The sequence below is a fragment of the Eutrema salsugineum genome, unplaced genomic scaffold (assembly GCF_000478725.1).
Source record: "Eutrema salsugineum unplaced genomic scaffold, Eutsalg1_0 scaffold_40, whole genome shotgun sequence".
Taxonomy (NCBI): domain Eukaryota; kingdom Viridiplantae; phylum Streptophyta; class Magnoliopsida; order Brassicales; family Brassicaceae; genus Eutrema; species Eutrema salsugineum.
In genome coordinates this window covers 11,251-32,819 of record NW_006256685.1, presented here as the reverse complement: position 1 = coordinate 32,819, position 21,569 = coordinate 11,251, and the positions used below count along the sequence as shown (strand labels likewise).

At 39.5% G+C, this 21,569-nt stretch overlaps 1 long non-coding RNA gene across 1 annotated transcript; it reads left to right on the top strand.

Annotated features, from left to right (window-relative positions):
* Positions 1-321: 321 nt before the first annotated feature.
* LOC112084339 lies at positions 322-2,545 on the top strand. Its single transcript, XR_002898222.1, has 2 exons — positions 322-1,372; positions 1,614-2,545. It is a non-coding gene; the product is annotated as an uncharacterized LOC112084339 (long non-coding RNA).
* Positions 2,546-21,569: the final 19,024 nt, after the last annotated feature.

The window sequence follows — 21,569 nt, the reverse complement described above, 5'->3', positions numbered from 1 at the left end:
GATTCGGTTCTACTTATGTTTATTGTGTGGATTCCATCACAAGTTGATGGTCTCTTCTCTCTCTTGAGATCGAGTTTATTTTGTGTGGGTTAAGTGGTTTCATTCACCAAGTGAATGCTTCCACCATTTGTTGAGCTTTGTCTCATAAATCCCAACATGGTATCAGAGCCATCTTTCTTTGTTCCATCTAAAACTCGATTCTCTTTCTGTTTCTGTTTTTTTTTTGTGTTTTGTGTTCTTCACTTAGTCCAATGACTTTTCACGAGGACAAGGGTGGAGTTCTCTTTCTGATTTATTTTCTCTTATTTTTGAAAGCTTGAATCTGGTATTGACTTGTGACCAAAAGAACAAGCTTGACAAAAAGAGAAATAGATCTTTAAAAAAAACTGGTGGAAAAATTGTTTTTAACCATCAGTGTTTGTTTTTTTCTAAACCATGAGAAGCACTAAGCATTGTGTAATTTTTGTGGTCGTTTTTATTTATTAAAATTCTCATGGGAAGCTCGTGTAAATGGGTTTTTCCTTGAGTTCTTGTGTTAATTGATGGAGAAATTAATTTTCCAATCAGTTTATCTTGTTCCAGCCATTAAAACTCCATAGTCTTGGGATTCTTGGTGTTTTTGGCTGGCATTTGCTTTGGCTTAACTCAAGAAAACAGAGCAAAACTCTGTCCATAAGAACTCTTGAGCAAAATTTCTTTTCCCATTCTCCTTTGCTTCCGCTTATTCTCTATTCTCCATTCTCTCATTCTCTTTATTCTCCCCAATATTCTCTTTATTCTCCATTATTCTCCTTATTCTCCAAATTCTCTTTTATTCTTCTGCTTATTCTCTATACTCTAACAAATACAATCTCTTGTTTTAGAATCTGTCTTCAAATTTAAACAGGTTCGGGTCTTAAAAAGGATGGTGTTTGGCTCGTTTGCTATCTCAAGAAGAAGTGGCGAGTTTGAGAGGTCTGAATGGGTCATGTGAGCTGGAAGTCAGCTGGTGGCTGTATTCAGATCCATTAAGGCTTCAAAGAAGCCAAAAGAAGGCGCAGCAACAAGCTTAGAATTGATCAAGAGGGCCATCAAGTTTCAGAGACCAAAAGACAAGCCCAACCTAGTTTAACCTGGCTGACTTGAAGATGGCAGACCAAAGAGGCTGACCTGAAGATAGCAGACCCAAGGTGGCTAAGGTGGAAGTTCAAGTGGAGAAGCAAGCTGATGGAAGGCTATGAATCAATTCCAAAGTCTTTGCGAGTGCCTTTGGTTTAAGAGCTGAAGATCGGATGTGCACAAGATGTCAAGATCTATTTTGCACATAATTTCAAGGCTCAAGACATGTTTAGTGTGCGGGGGAGCTTAATTGGTGACCAAACCGCATTTCAAAGTCCTCACATTCCTCTTCATATAAATCAGACTAAACTCTAAACTCTATCCCATTTTTTTATTTGCCTTTATTTCATTCCCTTAAGTTCATTTGCGGATTCTTTCTATGAATTGCTTAGTCTATTGTACATCTTTTATTCTTGATATTCCTCATAGGATTTGAAGTTCCTCATTTGGTTATATGTTTCTTTGATATTCCTTATGGCATTACTTAATCTTTTCTTCTTTATCTCTTGTTTAAGGGAAAAAGGAGACCATAAGAGCCTCAAAGAGACCAAAGAAAGCTTCAAATGCTGGAGAGCCTCAAAGGAGATGACAAAGAACGGATTCATGCGAAGAGAGTTCAAGGCAAGAAGAGCTAAAGGAATGGAAACACTTGGGAGAGGAGCCGGTTCAAAAGCAAATTCAAACCAAGGCCATAGCTACATCAAGCAACCGTCAAACTATACTCTTTTTCCCTTCATAAAGTTTTATCCCAAGAGGTTTTCTTTATGAAGGTTTTTTAATGAGGTAGTTTGGCGTGTTGCAAGCTTGGCCTCTGGTCCTCTTTGGCGTCTCGACGACCAAGCTTGCGGGGGAGTATTAGAGTGAAAGAAGGAAAGGAGAGGTGAGGCCGAAGTCAACAAGACAAGGCCGATCATCTCCAAGTCAAAGAAGAGGAAGAAGAGGAGTGTCAAGGCCAATGACATCAAGACAAGGCCGAAGACAACTCCAAGATCTCTCAAAGAAGATAAAAAGAAGACAAGACAAGGCTGAAGAAGCTATTGATCAAGTCTAGCCTCGACCTAAAGAAGAAGAAGAACTGTACGGCCAAGTCAACTCCAAGAGGTGTCCGTACAAGTCTAAGGTTGTGTAAGGCCGAGGCCCATTAGATAAGAAGAAGAAGAGGACGCCAAGAAAGCCTAAAGAATGCAAGGAATAAGGCCCATAAGTGACAAGAAGAGGAGGGAAACGAATTCAAATTCAAGTCTGCTCTCACATGTGACTTTAGTCACATGTGACCGTTTATGAGCTGTCACTTTCAGCTCTTAACAAGACAAAAACGCTCTCTTTATGTCACTCTCAGTCTTGGCTCATGTGTTAGGGCTTCCTCTCTTCCTTTCTCTCTATAAAAAGAGATGTAACCGAGCTTGTAAATGTTACACAGAATCAATGAAGTGATTTCTCTCTTTTATCTTGTTCTTCATTCTATTTCGCAATGTAGAGTCCTTAGAGAAAATTGTTTGTAGTGACTGCCCTTAAGGCAGCCTTATCACTTCATAAACACTCACTAAACTCTTCTTTATTTGCTTCTCTCATCTAGATTACTGAGTCTTGCATCTCAAGAACACAAACTCTCTATGTGTTGTGTTCATTGCTTAGATTAGTCTCAAACTAGATGCTTTCCCTTTATAGAATCGTTTTCTTCCTCATAGATTCGGTTCTACTTATGTTTATTGTGTGGATTCCATCACAAGTTGATGGTCTCTTCTCTCTCTTGAGATCAAGTTTATTTTGTGTGGGTTAAGTGGTTTCATTCACCAAGTGAATGCTTCCACCATTTGTTGAGCTTTGTCTCATAAATCCCAACAATCTCTCCTATGAAAAACAGAAAACTGGGACTCTCTTTAGGAAAAGTCATATTCTGAACTCAAATGGAACTATATTGACAAGGGGAAGTTCTGAGAATAGAAATACGAAGTAGAGAATCCTAAATGTGGAAGGAGATGCATCACTTACATGTTTTCTTATTCCTTTGGATACACCCAATCTCTCCTATGAAAAAAAGAAAACTAGGACTCTCTTTAGGAAAAGTCATATTCTGATCCAAAATGGGACTATATTGACAAGGGGAAGTTCTGAGATTAGAAATAAGAAGTAGAGAATCCTAAATGTGGAAGGAGATGCATCACTTACATGTTTTCTTATTCCTTTGGATACACCCAATCTCTCCTATGAAAATCAGAAAACTGGGACTCTCTTTACGAAAAGTCAGATTCTGATCCCAAATGGAACTATATTGACAAGGGGGAGTTCTGAGATTATAAATAAGAAGTAGAGAATCCTAAATGTGGAAGGAGATGCATCACTTACATGTTTTCTTATTCCTTTGGATACACCCAATCTCTCCTATGAAAATCAGAAAACTGGGACTCTCTTTACGAAAAGTCAGATTTTGATCCCAAATGGAACTATATTGACAAGGGGGAGTTCTGATAATAGAAATAGGAAGTAGAGAATCCTAAACGTGGAAGGAGATGCATCACTTAAATGTTATCTTATTCCTTTGGATACACCCAATCTCTCCTATGAAAATCATAAAACTGGGACTCTCTTTACGAAAAGTCAGATTCTGATCCCAAATAGAACTATATTGACAAGGGGGAGTTCTGATAATAGAAATTAAAAGTAGAGAATCCTAAACGTGGAAGGAGATGCATCACTTGTTGGATTTTTCATATTAAGAGAGTTTCTTGAGAGTGTTTGCGTGAGATATGAGAGAATAAGAGATTGTGAAAGAGAAGAATACTTTCTCATTAATTCATTGTGTCGGCTACAAAGAGACATAAATAGGTTACAAACTAGGTTAAGAGAGACTCCATTCTCGTAAAGAGATAAGGCTACACGTGACTACTACAGACGAGCTTTCTCTTGGATCAAGCTGATAGCGACCTGACCTAACGGTCATATGCGCTGATCCAAGACACGCGCGGGACAACTTGTACGGACAAGGGGAAATAGCTTCTAGCGCCTAACTCTTGAACTCTTGGGCTTCTCTTCCTTTCTTGTCTATGGGCCGCCTTATCCAGGAACACATTTCTGGACTTAGCTCAATATCACTTACATGTTTTCTTATTCCTTTCAATACACCCAATCTCTCCTATGAAAAATAGAAAACTGGGACTCTCTTTAGGAAAAGTCATATTCTGAAATCAAATGGAACTGTATTGACAAGGGGAAGTTCTGAGAATAGAAATACGAAGTAGAGAATCCTAAATGTGGAAGGAGATGCATCACTTACATGTTTTCTTATTCCTTTGGATACACCCAATCTCTCGTTTGAAAATCATAAAACTGGGACTCTCCTTAGGAAAAGTCATATTCTGATCCCAGATGGAACTATATTGACAAGGGGGAGTTCTGAGATTAGAAATAAGAAGTAGAGAATCCTAAATGTGGAAGGAGATGCATCACTTACATGTTTTCTTATTCCTTTGGATACACCCAATCTCTCCTATGAAAATCATAAAACTGGGACTCTCTTTACGAAAAGTCAGATTCTGATCCCAAATGGAACTATATTGACAAGGGGGAGTTCTGATAATAGAAATAGGAAGTAGAGAATCCTAAACGTGGAAGGAGATGCATCACTTAAATGTTATCTTATTCCTTTGGATACACCCAATCTCTCCTATGAAAATCATAAAACTGGGACTCTCTTTACGAAAAGTCAGATTCTGATCCCAAATAGAACTATATTGACAAGGGGGAGTTCTGATAATAGAAATTAAAAGTAGAGAATCCTAAACGTGGAAGGAGATGCATCACTTGTTGGATTTTTCATATTAAGAGAGTTTCTTGAGAGTGTTTGCGTGAGATATGAGAGAATAAGAGATTGTGAAAGAGAAGAATACTTTCTCATTAATTCATTGTGTCGGCTACAAAGAGACATAAATAGGTTACAAACTAGGTTAAGAGAGACTCCATTCTCGTAAAGAGATAAGGCTACACGTGACTACTACAGACGAGCTTTCTCTTGGATCAAGCTGATAGCGACCTGACCTAACGGTCATATGCGCTGATCCAAGCCACGCGCGGGACCACTTGTACGGACAAGGGGAAATAGCTTCTAGCGCCTACCTCTTGAACTCTTGGGCTTCTCTTCCTTTCTTGTCTATGGGCCGCCTTATCCAGGAACACATTCTGGACTTAGCTCAATATCACTTACATGTTTTCTTATTCCTTTCAATACACCCAATCTCTCCTATGAAAAATAGAAAAACTGGGACTCTCTTTAGGAAAAGTCATATTCTGAAATCAAATGGAACTGTATTGACAAGGGGAAGTTCTGAGAATAGAAATACGAAGTAGAGAATCCTAAATGTGGAAGGAGATGCATCACTTACATGTTTTCTTATTCCTTTGGATACACCCAATCTCTCGTTTGAAAATCATAAAACTGGGACTCTCCTTAGGAAAAGTCATATTCTGATCCCAAATGGAACTATATTGACAAGGGGGAGTTCTGAGATTAGAAATAAGAAGTAGAGAATCCTAAATGTGGAAGGAGATGCATCACTTACATGTTTTCTTATTCCTTTGGATACACCCAATCTCTCCTATGAAAAAAAGAAAACTAGGACTCTCTTTAGGGAAAGTCATATTCTGATCCAAAATGGGACTATATTGACAAGGGGGAGTTCTGAGATTAGAAATAAGAAGTAGAGAATCCTAAATGTGGAAGGAGATGCATCACTTACATGTTTTCTTATTCCTTTGGATACACCCAATCTCTCCTATGAAAATCATAAAACTGGGACTCTCTTTACGAAAAGTCAGATTCTGATCCCAAATGGAACTATATTGACAAGGGGGAGTCCTGATACTAGAAATTAGAAGTAGAGAATCCTAAACGTGGAAGGAGATGCATCACTTACATGTTTTCTTATTCCTTTCGATACACCCAATCTCTCCTATGAAAAACAGAAAACTGGGACTCTTTTTAGGAAAAGTCATATTCTGAACTCAAATGGAACTATATTGACAAGGGGAAGTTCTGAGAATAGAAATACGAAGTAGAGAATCCTAAATGTGGAAGGAGATGCATCACTTACATGTTTTCTTATTCCTTTCGATACACCCAATCTCTCCTATGAAAAAAAGAAAACTGGGACTCTCTTTAGGAAAAGTCATATTCTGATCCAAAATGGGACTATATTGACAAGGGGGAGTTCTGAGATTAGAAATAAGAAGTAGAGAATCCTAAATGTGGAAGGAGATGCATCACTTACATGTTTTCTTATTCCTTTGGATACACCCAATCTCTCCTATGAAAATCAGAAAACTGGGACTCTCTTTACGAAAAGTCAGATTCTGATCCCAAATGGGAACTATATTGACAAGGGGGAGTTCTGATAATAGAAATAAGAAGTAGAGAATCCTTAGCGTGGAAGGAGATGCATCACATACATGGTTTCTTATTCCTTTGGATACACCCATCTCTCCTATGAAAATCATAAAACTGGGACTCTCTTTACGAAAAGTCAGATTCTGATCCCAAATGGAACTATATTGTCAAGGGGGAGTCCTGATAATAGAAATTAGAAGTAGAGAATCCTAAACGTGGAAGGAGATGCATCACTTACATGTTTTCTTATTCCTTTCGATACACCCAATCTCTCTTATGAAAAACAGAAAACTGGGACTCTCTTTAGGAAAAGTCATATTCTGAACTCAAATGGAACTGTATTGACAAGGGGAAGTTCTGAGATAGAAATATGAAGTAGAGAATCCTAAATGTGGAAGGAGATGCATCACTTACATGTTTTCTTATTCCTTTGGATACACCCAATCTCTCCTATGAAAAATAGAAAACTGGGACTCTCTTTACGAAAAGTCAGATTCTGATCCCAAATGGAACTATATTGACAAGGGGGAGTTCTGATAATAGAAATAGGAAGTAGAGAATCCTAAACGTGGAAGGAGATGCATCACTTACATGTTTTCTTATTCCTTTGGATACACCCAATCTCTCCTATGAAAATCATAAAACTGGGACTCTCTTTAGGAAAAGTCAGATTCTGATCCCAAATGGAACTATATTGTCAAGGGGGAGTCCTGATAATAGAAATTAGAAGTAGAGAATCCTAAACGTGGAAGGAGATGCATCACTTACATGTTTTCTTATTCCTTTCGATACACCCAATCTCTCTTATGAAAAACAGAAAACTGGGACTCTCTTTAGGAAAAGTCATATTCTGAACTCAAATGGAACTATATTGACAAGGGGGAGTTCTGATAATAGAAATTAGAAGTAGAGAATCTTAAACGTGGAAGGAGATGCATCACTTACATGTTTTCTTATTCCTTTCGATACACCCAATCTCTCCTATGAAAAATAGAAAACTGGGACTCTCTTTAGGAAAAGTCATATTCTGAACTCAAATACTCAAATGGAACTGTATTGACAAGGGGAAGTTCTGAGAATAGAAATACGAAGTAGAGAATCCTAAATGTGGAAGGAGATGCATCACTTACATGTTTTCTTATTCCTTTGGATACACCCAATCTCTCCTATGAAAATCATAAAACTGGGACTCTCTTTACGAAAAGTCAGATTCTGATCCCAAATGGAACTATATTGACAAGGGGGTGTTCTGATAATAGAGATTAGAAGTAGAGAATCCTAAACGTAAAAGGAGATGCATCACTTACATGTTTTCTTATTCCTTTCGATACACCCAATCTCTCCAATGAAAAACAGAAAACTGGGACTCTCTTTAGGAAAAGTCATATTCTGAACTCAAATGGAACTATATTGACAAGGGGAAGTTCTGAGAATAGAAATACGAAGTAGAGAATCCTCAATGTGGAAGGAGATGCATCACTTACATGTTTTCTTATTCCTTTGGATACACCCAATCTCTCCTATGAAAAAAAGAAGAGATTGGGTGTCTTAAAGACATGTACATTGGCGAGACAATGTTATCTTAAAGACATGTACATTGGCGAGCAAAGGCTTGTGTGTCCTGCAAGGAACAACAAAGAAAAGAGATAAAGTTTCTAGAAGGCATGTGACCGTTTGAATGAAGGAAGGGAAGCAAGAGTCACGAGTCTCCTTAAGCCAATATAACCGTTGGAGCAGTCACTTTCACATAGCTAGATGTGTAAAATATCTTGTATTTATTTATTCTCTTTGTATGTCCTTAAATAGCTTGTAAAGAGGAACCATTTTAGGTCAAGAAATGAGAATCATCTCTTTCTCCATACTCTCTCATTCTCGCCGCCTCTCTCTCTCATTCTCTTGAAACATCTATCAAATCTCTTAATCTCAAACTCTTATCCCGCAATATCTCTTAAATTCTTACATGGTATCAGAGCATTAAGCTCAATCTTCTCTCGATTCTTCTCTTCAGTTTCTCAAGCTTTCGATTATTTCTCTTTTCAAACCCAGAAATCTCTCTTTACCCAACGGTTTCTTCCTCAGTTCATCTCTATTCATCTTCAAACTTCACCATTCTCTATCTTCATCAGTCGCTTACTCTCTTCTGTCACCAGTTTCTCTTGAAAATTTTTCTTTATTCTCTATTACCCAGCGGGTAATAAACCTTATCCTCTTAGCGAGAATGGAAAACTCAAAGTCGGTACCCCTGCCTGTTGTTCTCAAAGGAGGAGACAACTATCTGTTGTGGTCAAGAACAGCTAAAGCTGTGTTGTGTGGACGAGGCTTATGGAGCCACATTGAGAGCCCAGAAGCCGACCAAAAGGAAGGAAAAGATGCGGCGGTTGTTCTTGTTGAAGAAACCAAGTGGTTTCAAGAAGACCAAGCCGTCTTAGCTATTCTTCAAGGAGCTCTTGACATCTCTGTTCTTGAAGCCTATTCTTACTGCGAGAAGGCTAAAGAGCTTTGGGATACCTTGAAAAATGTATTTGGAAATGTATCTAACCTCACTCGAGTATTTGAAGTAAAGAGGGCGATTAACAATCTCTCTCAGGAAGATATGGAGTTCAACAAGTTCTTCGGAAAGTTCAGATCTCTGTGGGCTGAGTTCGAGATGTTAAGACCAGCTACACTAGATGCAGCGGTTCTAAATGAAAGGAGAGAGCAAGACAAGGTGTTTGCTCTTCTCCTTGTACTGAATCCGGCGTACAATGACCTGATAAAGCATATTCTCAGGGCTGATAAACTCCCAAGTCTAGATGAAGTGTGTGCTCAGATCCAGAAGGAACAAGGCTCTCTCGGTCTATTTGGTGGAAAAGGAGGCGAGCTCGTTGTGGCCAACAAAGGAGAGCTCGCAGTCGCCAACAAAAGCAGCTACAAGTTCGGTGATAAGAGCTCACTCGTTTGTGACCATTGCAAGAAGCTCGGTCATCTCAAAGAGAAGTGTTGGATCCTCCATCCTCATCTCAGGCCAAGCTCCGCTCAAGGCAAGTGGAAAGACTGGAAAGACAGGAAGGAGCCCAGAGCTCACATGGCTGTGGGTACGAGTGGAGCTCAAGAAAAGGCAGGCTCATCAAACCATTCAAAGGATGAGCCAACCACCGAATATGTGAAAAAATCTGACCTTGATGCTCTCATCAAAGCGCTCAAGGACTCTGGTAACCCTATAAACGCTTTTAGCTATAATGCACTAAATACAATAGTTGCTAATCATGTCTTAGATAACCCCATTGCTAATTCTGCCATAAGTAGTAACAAACCGCTTATTGTTGATTCTGGAGCAAGCCAGCACATGATTAGCGATGCAAAAATGATTAGTAACATTAAACCTGCTTTAGGAGAAGTGGTTATAGCTAATGGAGATAAGGTACCAGTAAAAGGAATCGGAAATTTAAAGCTGTTTAATAAAGAATCTAAAGCCCTGTATATGCCTAGTTTCACAAGTAACCTGCTGTCTGTTAAGAGAACTACTTCTGATCTAAATTGTTATGCAATTTTTGGGCCTAATGATGTTTATTTTCAGGATATTGAGACTAGTGAGGTACTTGGGAAAGGAAAGACAGAAAACGATCTCTATGTGCTGGAAGACACAAAGAAATCTTCTCAATTATCTTGCTCTTTTAGTTCTATTTCTGACAGTGTGAACAATGCAATTTGGCATGCTAGACTAGGTCATCCCCATACTCGTGTTTTAGGTCTTGTAATGCCTAGTCTATCTTTTGAAAATGAAAACTGTGAGGCATGTATCCTTGGTAAACATTGCAAGTCTGTTTTTCCTAAATCGGTCACTACTTATGAAAAATGCTTTGATTTAATTCACTCAGATGTGTGGACATCTCCATGTTTATCTAGAGAAAATCAGAAATATTTTGTCACTTTTATTGATGAAAAATCGAAATATACATGGATAACCTTGCTTCCATCTAAAGATAGGGTTCTTGAAGCATTTATAAATTTTCAAAGCTATGTGACTAACCATTATAATGCCAAGATTAAAATCTTAAGGTCAGATAATGGTGGAGAATACACAAGTCAGGCGTTTAAACAGTTCCTAAATAAGCAAGGGATAGTGCACCAGACTAGCTGCCCCTATACTCCACAACAAAATGGTGTGGCCGAGAGAAAGAACAGACATCTTATGGAGGTTGCAAGGTCAATGATGTTTCATAAAAACGTTCCAAAACGTTTTTGGGGAGACGCAGTAGTCACAGCGTGCTATCTAATCAACCGACTTCCAACTAAGATCCTTCATGATCTCTCTCCATTTGAGGTACTAAACGGTTCTAAACCTCCCATTGATTACTTACGGGTATTTGGTTGTTTGTGCTTTGTCTTAATTCCAGGCGAACAAAGGAACAAACTCGAGGCCAAGAGCATCAAAGGCATGTTCATTGGATATTCGATAAATCAGAAAGGCTACAAATGCTATATTCCAGAGACAAGGAGGGTTCTCGTCTCCCGGGATGTCAAGTTTATCGAATCCAAAGGATTCTATGAAGAAAAGAATTGGGAAAGCCTCCGTGACCTGTCTCATTCTCCATCTGATCGTGCCTCTACTCTCCAAATCCTATTGGAAAGCCTGAAAAACGGCAATCTTCAAGCACCAAGTCATGCTTCTCCAACTCAACATCAAGGGGGAGCCGGTTCAAATACGGATGGGGGAATGTCTGAGTCTTTAGATCCTGAGCCCGAAATATCTGATGGCTCACATGATCAAGAAGCTGACAATACAGCAGAGAATGACTCAGACATAGCTGTGGCGCATCCAATTCAAGGGTGTATTACAATAGTCAAGCTGTGGCGCATCCAATTCAAGCCGTGTGTTCCTTAGCTCATTTTCCAGCAGAACATCAAGCATTCATTGGTGCCCTCGAGCAACAGGAATCAATTCCAAGAACGTTTGAAGAAGCTATAGAGCACAAAGTGTGGAGAGATGCAGTTAATGATGAGAATGTCGCCATGGACAAGAATCACACGTGGTATGAAGCTGATTTTCCCAAAGGAAAGAAGACTGTTAGCTCAAAATGGGTTTTCACTATCAAGAGAAAGAGTAATGGGGAGATAGAACGATATAAAGCCAGACTTGTGGCAAGAGGCTTTACTCAAACTTTTGGAGAGGACTACATTGTTACTTTTGCTTCAGTAGCAAAACTCCATACTATACGAGTAGTGCTCTCTCTAGCTACTAACCTGGAGTGGGAGCTTTGGCAAATGGATGTCAAGAACGCATTTCTTCAAGGGGAGCTAGAGGAGGAAGTTTATATGACCCCACCACCGGGTCTTGAGACAACAGTTACACCGGGAAAGGTCTTGCGTCTTCGGAAGGCAATTTACGGCCTCAAACAATCTCCTCGGGCCTGGTATAGAAAACTCAGCATTACATTGCTTGATCGAGGGTTCAAGAGATCCGAAGCTGATCACACTCTCTTTACCTCTCAAAGCAGCGAAGGTATCATAGTCATTCTTGTTTATGTGGATGATATTATCATCTCTGGGAATGACAAGGTGGGAATTCAAACCACTAAAGACTATTTGAAATCAGTTTTCGATATTAAAGACCTTGGTGAACTAAAGTATTTCCTTGGGATTGAGGTTTGTAGATCTAAAGAAGGTCTCTTCTTATCCCAAAGGAAATACACTTTAGATCTCTTGAATGAAACAGGTGCACAAGATGCTACACCAGCTAAGACGCCCTTGGAAGAGGCATATAAGGTTCACCAACAGGGGGAGAATGCGAACGATGACCTCTTTGAAGATGCAAAGCTCTATAGGCGCATGGTTGGTAAACTTATATACCTCACCATTACACGTCCTGACTTATGTTTTGCTGTGAATCAGGTGAGCCAATATATGCAAGCTCCCAAGACGTTCCATTGGAAGATGGTGGATCGTATCTTGAGATACTTAAAAGGAACTTCAAACCAAGGAATTTGGATGGGATGCAATGGCAGCTCAGAGATAGTAGGCTATTGTGATGCCGACTGGGCCGGTGATCGAGAAGATAGGAAATCTACTACCGGTTACTGCACCTTCATAGGAGGAAACCTTGTAACTTGGAAAAGCAAGAAGCAGAAGGTGGTCTCATGTTCCAGTGCTGAAGCCGAGTACAGGGCCATGCGAAGACTTACTACTGAACTGATGTGGCTCAAGATGTTACTCAAGGACTTGGGGATCGAGACACCAAAGCCAATCACTATGCATTGCGACAATCAATCAGCAATCCATATTGCCTCAAACTCAGTCTTTCATGAGAGGACAAAGCATATTGAAGTCGATTGTCATAAAGTAAGAGAACAGATGCAGCTAGGAGTGATCTTACCATGCTACACCAAAAGCTCGGACCAGTTAGCCGATATATTCACCAAAAGCGCAAGCTCGAAGACATGCGAATTCATTCATGAGAAGTTAGGACTGATCAGCCTGTCCCGAGTATGATCCTCTAAGTATAGGGGCTCACACTCTTTTTCCCTGAGTATAGTTTTCTCCCATGAGGTTTTTCTATGCTCAGGTTTTTAATGAGGTGAGTCTCGATGCTTCCAAGCTAATCCTTATTGCATTAAGGCTTAGCTTGAGGGGGAGTGTTAAAATGGTCGAGACAATGTTATCTTAAAGACATGTACATTGGCGAGCAAAGGCTTGTGTGTCCTGCAAGGAACAACAAAGAAAAGAGATAAAGTTTCTAGAAGGCATGTGACCGTTTGAATGAAGGAAGGGAAGCAAGAGTCACGAGTCTCCTTAAGCCAATATAACCGTTGGAGCAGTCACTTTCACATAGCTAGATGTGTAAAATATCTTGTATTTATTTATTCTCTTTGTATGTCCTTAAATAGCTTGTAAAGAGGAACCATTTTAGGTCAAGAAATGAGAATCATCTCTTTCTCCATACTCTCTCATTCTCGCCGCCTCTCTCTCTCATTCTCTTGAAACATCTATCAAATCTCTTAATCTCAAACTCTTATCCCGCAATATCTCTTAAATAGAAAACTGGGACTCTTTTTAGGAAAAGTCATATTCTGAACTCAAATGGAACTGTATTGACAAGGGGAAGTTCTGAGAATAGAAATACGAAGTAGAGAATCCTAAATGTGGACGGAGATGCATCACTTACATGTTTTCTTATTCCTTTCGATACACCCAATCTCTCCTATGAAAAACAGAAAACTGGGACTCTCTTTAGGAAAAGTCATATTCTGAACTCAAATGGAACTATATTGACAAGGGGAAGTTCTGAGAATAGAAATACGAAGTAGAGAATCCTAAACGTGGAAAGAGATGCATCACTTACATGTTTTCTTATTCCTTTGGATACACTCAATCTCTCCTATGAATAACAGAAAACTAGGACTCTCTTTAGGAAAAGTCATATTCTGATCCAAAATGGGACTTTATTGACAAGGGGGAGTTCTGAGAATAGAAATAAGAAGTAGTGAATCCTAAATATGGAAGGAGATGCATCACTTACATGTTTTCTTATTCCTTTGGATACACCAAATCTCTCCTATGAAAATCATAAAACTGGGACTCTCTTTACGAAAAGTCAGATTCTGATCCCAAATGGAACTATATTGACAAGGGGGAGTTCTGATAATAGAAATTAGAAGTAGAGAATCCTAAACGTGGAAGGAGATGTTAATCAAGAGAGATCATTATATTCATTATTGAGCTCTCTCATCAAAGGTGTCCGTACAAGTCCGTACATATCCGTACAAGGTCACCATTTTGAGTTGCTTCCTCATCAAGTAACCTAGAGAAGCCTTTCTCTTCAAGCATCATCTTGTGTTACCGTTTAAGGAAGGAGAGAAAGGCGCCCCCAGCTGGTTCTTATCCTCTCATGACCGTTAGAAAAGTAGCTTTTACTTTTGCTTTTGCTTTTCCCTTATTTGGACTATAGCTTAGGTATCTTAGGAGCATATTCTCTTTGCCTTTTACTTTATATAGCTGTATACATCTGTAAATGTCTTTTTCAAGAAATGAGAAGTAATCTCTTTCTCACCATTCTCTTTATTCTCTCTTCATTATCGATTTCTTCACTAATCTCTCAATACAATCTCTCTTAATCTCTTAATCATCTCTTTTCCGCTGTTAATCTTTACATTCTCTCATGGTATCAGAGCCAGGTTGCTGAATCTGGTGGCTTATTTCTCTCGTTTTCTCTCTAATCTCATCTCCAAAATCTCTTGTTCTTCGTTCTAAACCCAGAAAACGTCCGTACAAACCCTGTTCTTGCGAAAGACTCAAAATTTCTCTTCTCTCTCTGTTAATCTGTGTTGCTATGATTGCTATGGAGGGAAACAAAGCTCAGGCTCTACCGATTGTTCTCAAAGGAGCAGACAACTATCTGCTTTGGGCAAGAACAGCTAAGGCTGTGTTGTGTGGAAGGAAGCTATGGCAATATGTTGAAGATGTAAAGAGTAGCGAGTCCAAAGAAGGAGGGAAGAAGCCGGCTGTGACTGATTCCGACGAGTGGTATCAGGAGGACCAGGCGGTTCTAGCTATTCTCCATGGTGCTTTAGATATCCCTGTGTTGGAATCTTACTCCTACTGTGAGAGTGCAAAGGAGCTGTGGGATACTTTGAAGAATGTGTTTGGAAACACATGTAATCTCACCAGAGTTTTTGAGGTTAAGAAGGCAATAAACAGCCTCCACCAAGGAGATCTGGACTTTAACACCTTCTTTGGTAGATTCAGATCTCTTTGGGCAGAGCTTGAGATGCTGAGGCCAGCCACTGTTGATGCTGAGACTCTTAATGAAAGAAGAGAGCAAGATAAGGTCTTTGCTCTTCTCATGGTCCTGAACCCAACTTACAATGATCTGGTGAAGCACATGCTCAGATCCAAGACTCTACCAAGCCTGGAGGAAGTTTGCTCTCAGATTCAGAAGGAACAAGGCTCTTTGGGTCTCTTTGGTAACAAAGGAAGTGACTTGGTGATGGCTAACAAGAGTGAAGCTGTAGCGGCCAACAAGGGTTCTTATGGTGGTGAGGAGCGTGAAGTGTGGGTATGTGAGCACTGTAAACAAAATGGTCACTTGAAGAACAAGTGCTGGATTTTGTACCCACATCTCAAGCAAAGCCGCAAGGACCAGAGGAAGCCAAGGGCGAATGAAGCTCATGCTCATGAGGAGGCTGGCCCCTCAGACCGTGAGAAGGAAGGTGTTGCTATGAGGGCCTCAGCTGAATATGTGAAGAAATCAGACCTGGATGCTCTCATTAAGGCTCTTAAGGAGTCTGGATATTGAGTCAAGTAAGCTTCTCGGACAAGGAACAACAAAGGATGGTCTTTATGTTCTTGAAGATACTGAGCCATCCTCTTTATCTAATGCTTTTGTCTTTAGTTCTGCTGTTGAGAATAATGCTTTGTGGCATGCTAGATTAGGTCATCCCCATCATAGATCTTTGAACTTGATGTTGCCTAATGTTAAATTTGAAAACAATGCTTGTGAGGCTTGTATTTTAGGCAAACATTGTAGAACTGTCTTTCCTAAATCATCTACTATATATGAGAACTGTTTTGATTTAGTTCATTCTGATGTGTGGACCTCTCCTTGCATGTCTAGAGAGAATCATAAATATTTTGTTACCTTTATTGATGAGAAGTCTAAATACACTTGGATAACTTTGTTGCCATCTAAAGATAGGGTGCTAGAGGCTTTTATGAACTTTCAAAAATATGTAACTAACCATTATAATGCTAAGATCAAAGTGTTTAGATCAGATAATGGTGGAGAATACACAAGCCAAGCCTTTAGACAACACCTTACTCAGCATGGTATAGTGCACCAAACGAGCTGCCCTTACACTCCTCAGCAAAATGGAGTTGCTGAGAGGAAGAACAGGCATCTTATGGAGGTGGCCAGGTCCCTAATGTTTCATATGAACGTGCCCAAGAGATTTTGGGGAGATGCTGTAGTCACGGCCTGCCATCTGATCAATAGACTTCCCACAAGAATCCTCCAAGATTCTTCCCCATTTGAGGTATTAAACCAATCCAAACCATCAATCGATTATCTAAAAGTATTTGGTTGTGTTTGTTTTGTCTTAGTACCAGGGGAACAAAGGAACAAACTTGAAGCAAGAAGTACAAAAGGGATGTTCATTGGCTATTCTATCAATCAGAAGGGCCACAAATGTTACATTCCTGAGACAAGGAGGGTGTTAGTATCAAGGGATGTGAAGTTCATTGAGAATCAAGGGTTCTATGAGGAAAGAAACTGGGAAAGCTTGAAGGATCTTCCTCATTCTAATTCAGACCGTGCTGCTACTCTCAGAACTTTGCTGGAGAGTTTAAGACAAGGAACCCCATCCACAAGCTCAGCTCCTGAGAGTTCCATTCAAGAATCGGTGGAACAACAGTCTTCTAATGAAGAAGAAGAGATTGAGACCGGAGGGCCTAGTAATGAGGTGGAAAATGATCATGTTGACTCACCATTACAAGAGGAACCTGAACAAGAACCAGCTCCAAGCCAAGAAGAAACGGTTCACACAGAAGAGGAACCTGCTGCTCAAGGTCTTAGATGAAGCCAATGGATCAGGAAGCCAGCTTCTAATTGGATCAATACAAGGGTTTACTACAATAATCAAGCAGTAGCTCACCCAACTCAAGCTGTATGTTCTCTAGCTCATGTTCCACCAGAGCATCAAGTGTTCATTAGGGTACTAGATCAAGAGGCTGTTCCAAGGACTTATGATGAGGCAAAGGAGCACAAAGTGTGGCTTGATGCTGTTAGTGAGGAAAAACAAGCTATGATTCGAAATCATACTTGGGATGAAGCTGACTTACCAAGGAAAAAGAAGACTGTGAGTTCTAAGTGGGTATTCACTATCAAGTACAAGAGTAATGGGGAGATTGAGAGATACAAGGCAAGACTTGTGGCTAGAGGGTTCACACAAACATATGGGGAAGACTATAGAGAGACATTTGCTCCAGTTGCTAAGCTCCATACAGTGAGAGTTATTCTCTCTCTTGCTACAACCCTAGAGTGGGAATTGTGGAAAATGGATGTGAAAAATGCATTTCTTCAAGGGGAATTAGAAGAAGAGGTCTATATGACCCCTCCACCAGGTGTTCAAGTGACTCAGGGCAAGGTTTTGAAGCTGAGAAAGGCTATCTATGGTTTGAAACAGTCGCCAAGGGCTTGGTATCGGAAACTAAGTGTTACCCTCTTAGATCGTGGGTTCCGAAGATCTGAGACTGATCACACTCTCTTTACACTTCAGAGCCAAGCAGGTATCATTGTTATTCTCATTTATGTGGATGATTTAATCATCTCTGGGAATGACAAGGTTGGAATTCAGGAAACTAAGGACTATTTACATTCTGTTTTTGATATTAAAGACCTTGGTGAACTAAAATACTTCCTTGGGATTGAAGTGTGCCGATCTAAAGAGGGTCTTTTCTTGTCCCAAAGGAAGTATGCTCGAGATATTGTTCATGATGCAGGTCTTAAGGATGCAAAACCGGCTAGAACTCCATTAGAGGATGCATATAAAGCTCACCAACAGGGGGAGAATGAAGCTGAGAGTCTCTTTGATGATCCCAAGCTATACAGAAGAACAGTTGGTAAGCTTATATACCTCACAATAACTAGACCTGACTTGTGTTTTGCTGTGAATCAGGTGAGCCAACATATGCAAGCTCCAAGTACATATCATTGGAACATGGTGAATCGCATTCTGAGATATCTCAAAGGAACCTTGGAGCAAGGGATATGGATGGGGTGCAATGGAAGCTCAGAAATAGTTGGATATTGTGATGCTGATTGGGCTGGTGACAGAACTGATAGAAGATCAACAACCGGCTATTGTACTTTTATAGGAGGGAACTTGGTAACTTGGAAGAGCAAGAAGCAGAAGGTTGTGTCTTGTTCAAGTGCAGAAGCCAAGTATAGAGCTATGAGAAGACTTACAACCGAGTTGATGTGGCTGAAGATGCTTCTCTCAGACCTTGGAATAGAGTTCTTAAAGCCGATCACTATGCATTGTGATAACCAGTCTGCTATTCACATTGCATCAAACCAGGTGTTCCATGAAAGGACTAAACACATTGAGGTGGATTGTCACAAAGTAAGGGAACAGATGGAGCTTGGAGTCATTTTACCGTGTTACACAAGAAGCTCTGATCAGTTGGCTGATATTTTTACCAAGGCAACAAGCTTGAAGACCTTGGAGTTCATCAGTGAGAGATTGGGGCTTATGAGTCTCCAAGTCTCTGAATCCCCTAAGTGAAAGAGCTCACACTCTTTTTCCCTAAGTATGGTTTTGTCCCATTGGGTTTTCCATACTTAGGTTTTTAATGAGGTAAGTCTCCTAACTTCCAATCTAAGCCTCCTGATTAGTTAAGGCTTAGCTTGAGGGGGAGTGTTAATCAAGAGAGATCATTATATTCATTATTGAGCTCTCTCATCAAAGGTGTCAGTACAAGTCCGTACATATCCGTACAAGGTCACCATTTGGAGTTGCTTCCTCATCAAGTAACCTAGAGAAGCCTTTCTCTTCAAGCATCATCTTGTGTTACCGTTTAAGGAAGGAGAGAAAGGCGCCCCCAGCTGGTTCTTATCCTCTCATGACCGTTAGAAAAGTAGCTTTTACTTTTGCTTTTGCTTTTCCCTTATTTGGACTATAGCTTAGGTATCTTAGGAGCATATTCTCTTTGCCTTTTACTTTATATAGCTGTATACATCTGTAAATGTCTTTTTCAAGAAATGAGAAGTAATCTCTTTCTCACCATTCTCTCTATTCTCTCTTCATTATCGATTTCTTCACTAGTCAGATTCTGATCCCAAATGGAACTATATTGACAAGGGGGAGTTTTGATAATAGAAATTAGAAGTAGAGAATCCTAAACGTGGAAGGAGATGCATCACTTACATGTTTTCTTATTCCTTTGGATACACCCAATCTCTCCTATGAAAATCTGAAAACTGGGACTCTCTTTACGAAAAGTCAGATTCTGATTTCAAATGGAACTATATTGACAAGGGGTTCTGATCATAGAAATTAGAAGTAGAGAATCCTAAACGTGGAAGGAGATGCATCACTTACATGTTTTCTTATTCCTTTCAATACACCCAATCTCTCCTTTGAAAAACAGAAAACTGGGACTCTCTTTAGGAAAAGTCATATTCTGAACTCAAATGGAACTATATTGACAAGGGGAAGTTCTGAGAATAGAAATACGAAGTAGAGAATCCTAAATGTGGAAGGAGATGCATCACTTACATGTTTTCTTATTCCTTAGGATACACCCAATCTCTCCTATGAAAAACAGAAAACTAGGACTCTCATTAGGAAAAGTCATATTCTGATTCAAAATGGGACTATATTGACAAGGGGGAGTTCTGAGATTAGAAATAAGAAGTAGAGAATCCTAAATGTGGAAGGAGATGCATCATTTACATGTTTTCTTATTCCTTTGGATACACCCAATCTCTCCTATGAAAATCAGAAAACTGGGACTCTCTTTACGACAAGTCAGATTCTGATCCCGAATGGAACTATATTGACAAGGGGGAGTTTTGATAATAGAAATTAGAAGTAGAGAATCCTAAACGTGGAAGGAGATACATCACTTACATGTTTTCTTATTCCTTTCGATTCACCCAATCTCTCCTATGAAAAACAGAAAACTATGACTCTCTTTAGGAAAAGTCATATTCAGAACAGATCCCAAATGGGACTTTATTGACAAGGGGGAGTTCTGAGAATAGAAATAAGAAGTAGTGAATCCTAAATGTGGAAGGAGATGCATCACTTACATGTTTTCTTATTCCTTTGGATACACCCAATCTCTCCTATGAAAAACAGAAAACTGGGACTCTCTTTAAGAAAAGTCATATTCTGAACTCAAATGGAACTATATTGACTAGGGGAAGGTCTGAGAATAGAAATACGAAGTAGAGAATCCTAAATAAAGAAGGAGATGCATCACTTACATGTTTTCTTATTCCTTTGGATACACCCAATCTCTCCTATGAAAAACAGAAAACTAGGACTCTCTTTAGGAAAAGTCATATTTTGATCCAAAATGGGACTATATTGACAAGGGGGAGTTCTGAGATTAGAAATAAGAAGTAGAGAATCCGAAATGTGGAAGGAGATGCATCATTTACATGTTTTCTTATTCCTTTGGATACACCCAATCTCTCCTATGAAAATCAGAAAACTGGGACTCTCTTTACGACAAGTCAGATTCTGATCCCAAATGGAACTATATTGACAAGGGGGAGTTTTGATAATAGAAATTAGAAGTAGAGAATCCTAAACGTGGAAGGAGATGCATCACTTACATGTTTTCTTATTCCTTTGGATACACCCAATCTCTCCTATGAAAATCTGAAAACTGGGACTCTCTTTACAAAAAGTCAGATTCTGATCCCAAATGGAACTATATTGACAAGGGGGAGTTCTGATAATAGAAATTAGAAGTAGAGAATCCTAAACGTGGAAGGAGATGCATCACTTACATGTTTTCTTATTCCTTTGGATACACCCAATCTCTCCTATGAAAAACAGAAAACTGGGACTCTCTTTAGGAAAAGTCATATTCTGAACTCAAATGGAACTATATTGACAAGGGGAAGTTCTGAGAATAGAAATACGAAGTAGAGAATCCTAAATGTGGAAGGAGATGCATCACTTACATGTTTTCTTATTCCTTTGGATACACCCAATCTCTCCTATGAAAAACAGAAAACTAGGACTCTCTTTAGGAAAAGTCATATTCTGATCCAAAATGGGACTATATTGACAAGGGGGAGTTCTGAGATTAGAAATAAGAAGTAGAGAATCCTAAATGTGGAAGGAGATGCATCATTTACATGTTTTCTTATTCCTTTGGATATACCCAATCTCTCCTATGAAAATCAGAAAACTGGGACTCTCTTTACGACAAGTCAGATTCTGATCCCAAATGGAACTATATTGACAAGGGGGAGTTTTGATAATAGAAATTAGAAGTAGAGAATCCTAAACGTGGAAGGAGATGCATCACTTACATGTTTTCTTATTCCTTTCGATTCACCCAATCTCTCCTATGAAAAACAGAAATCTAGGACTCTCTT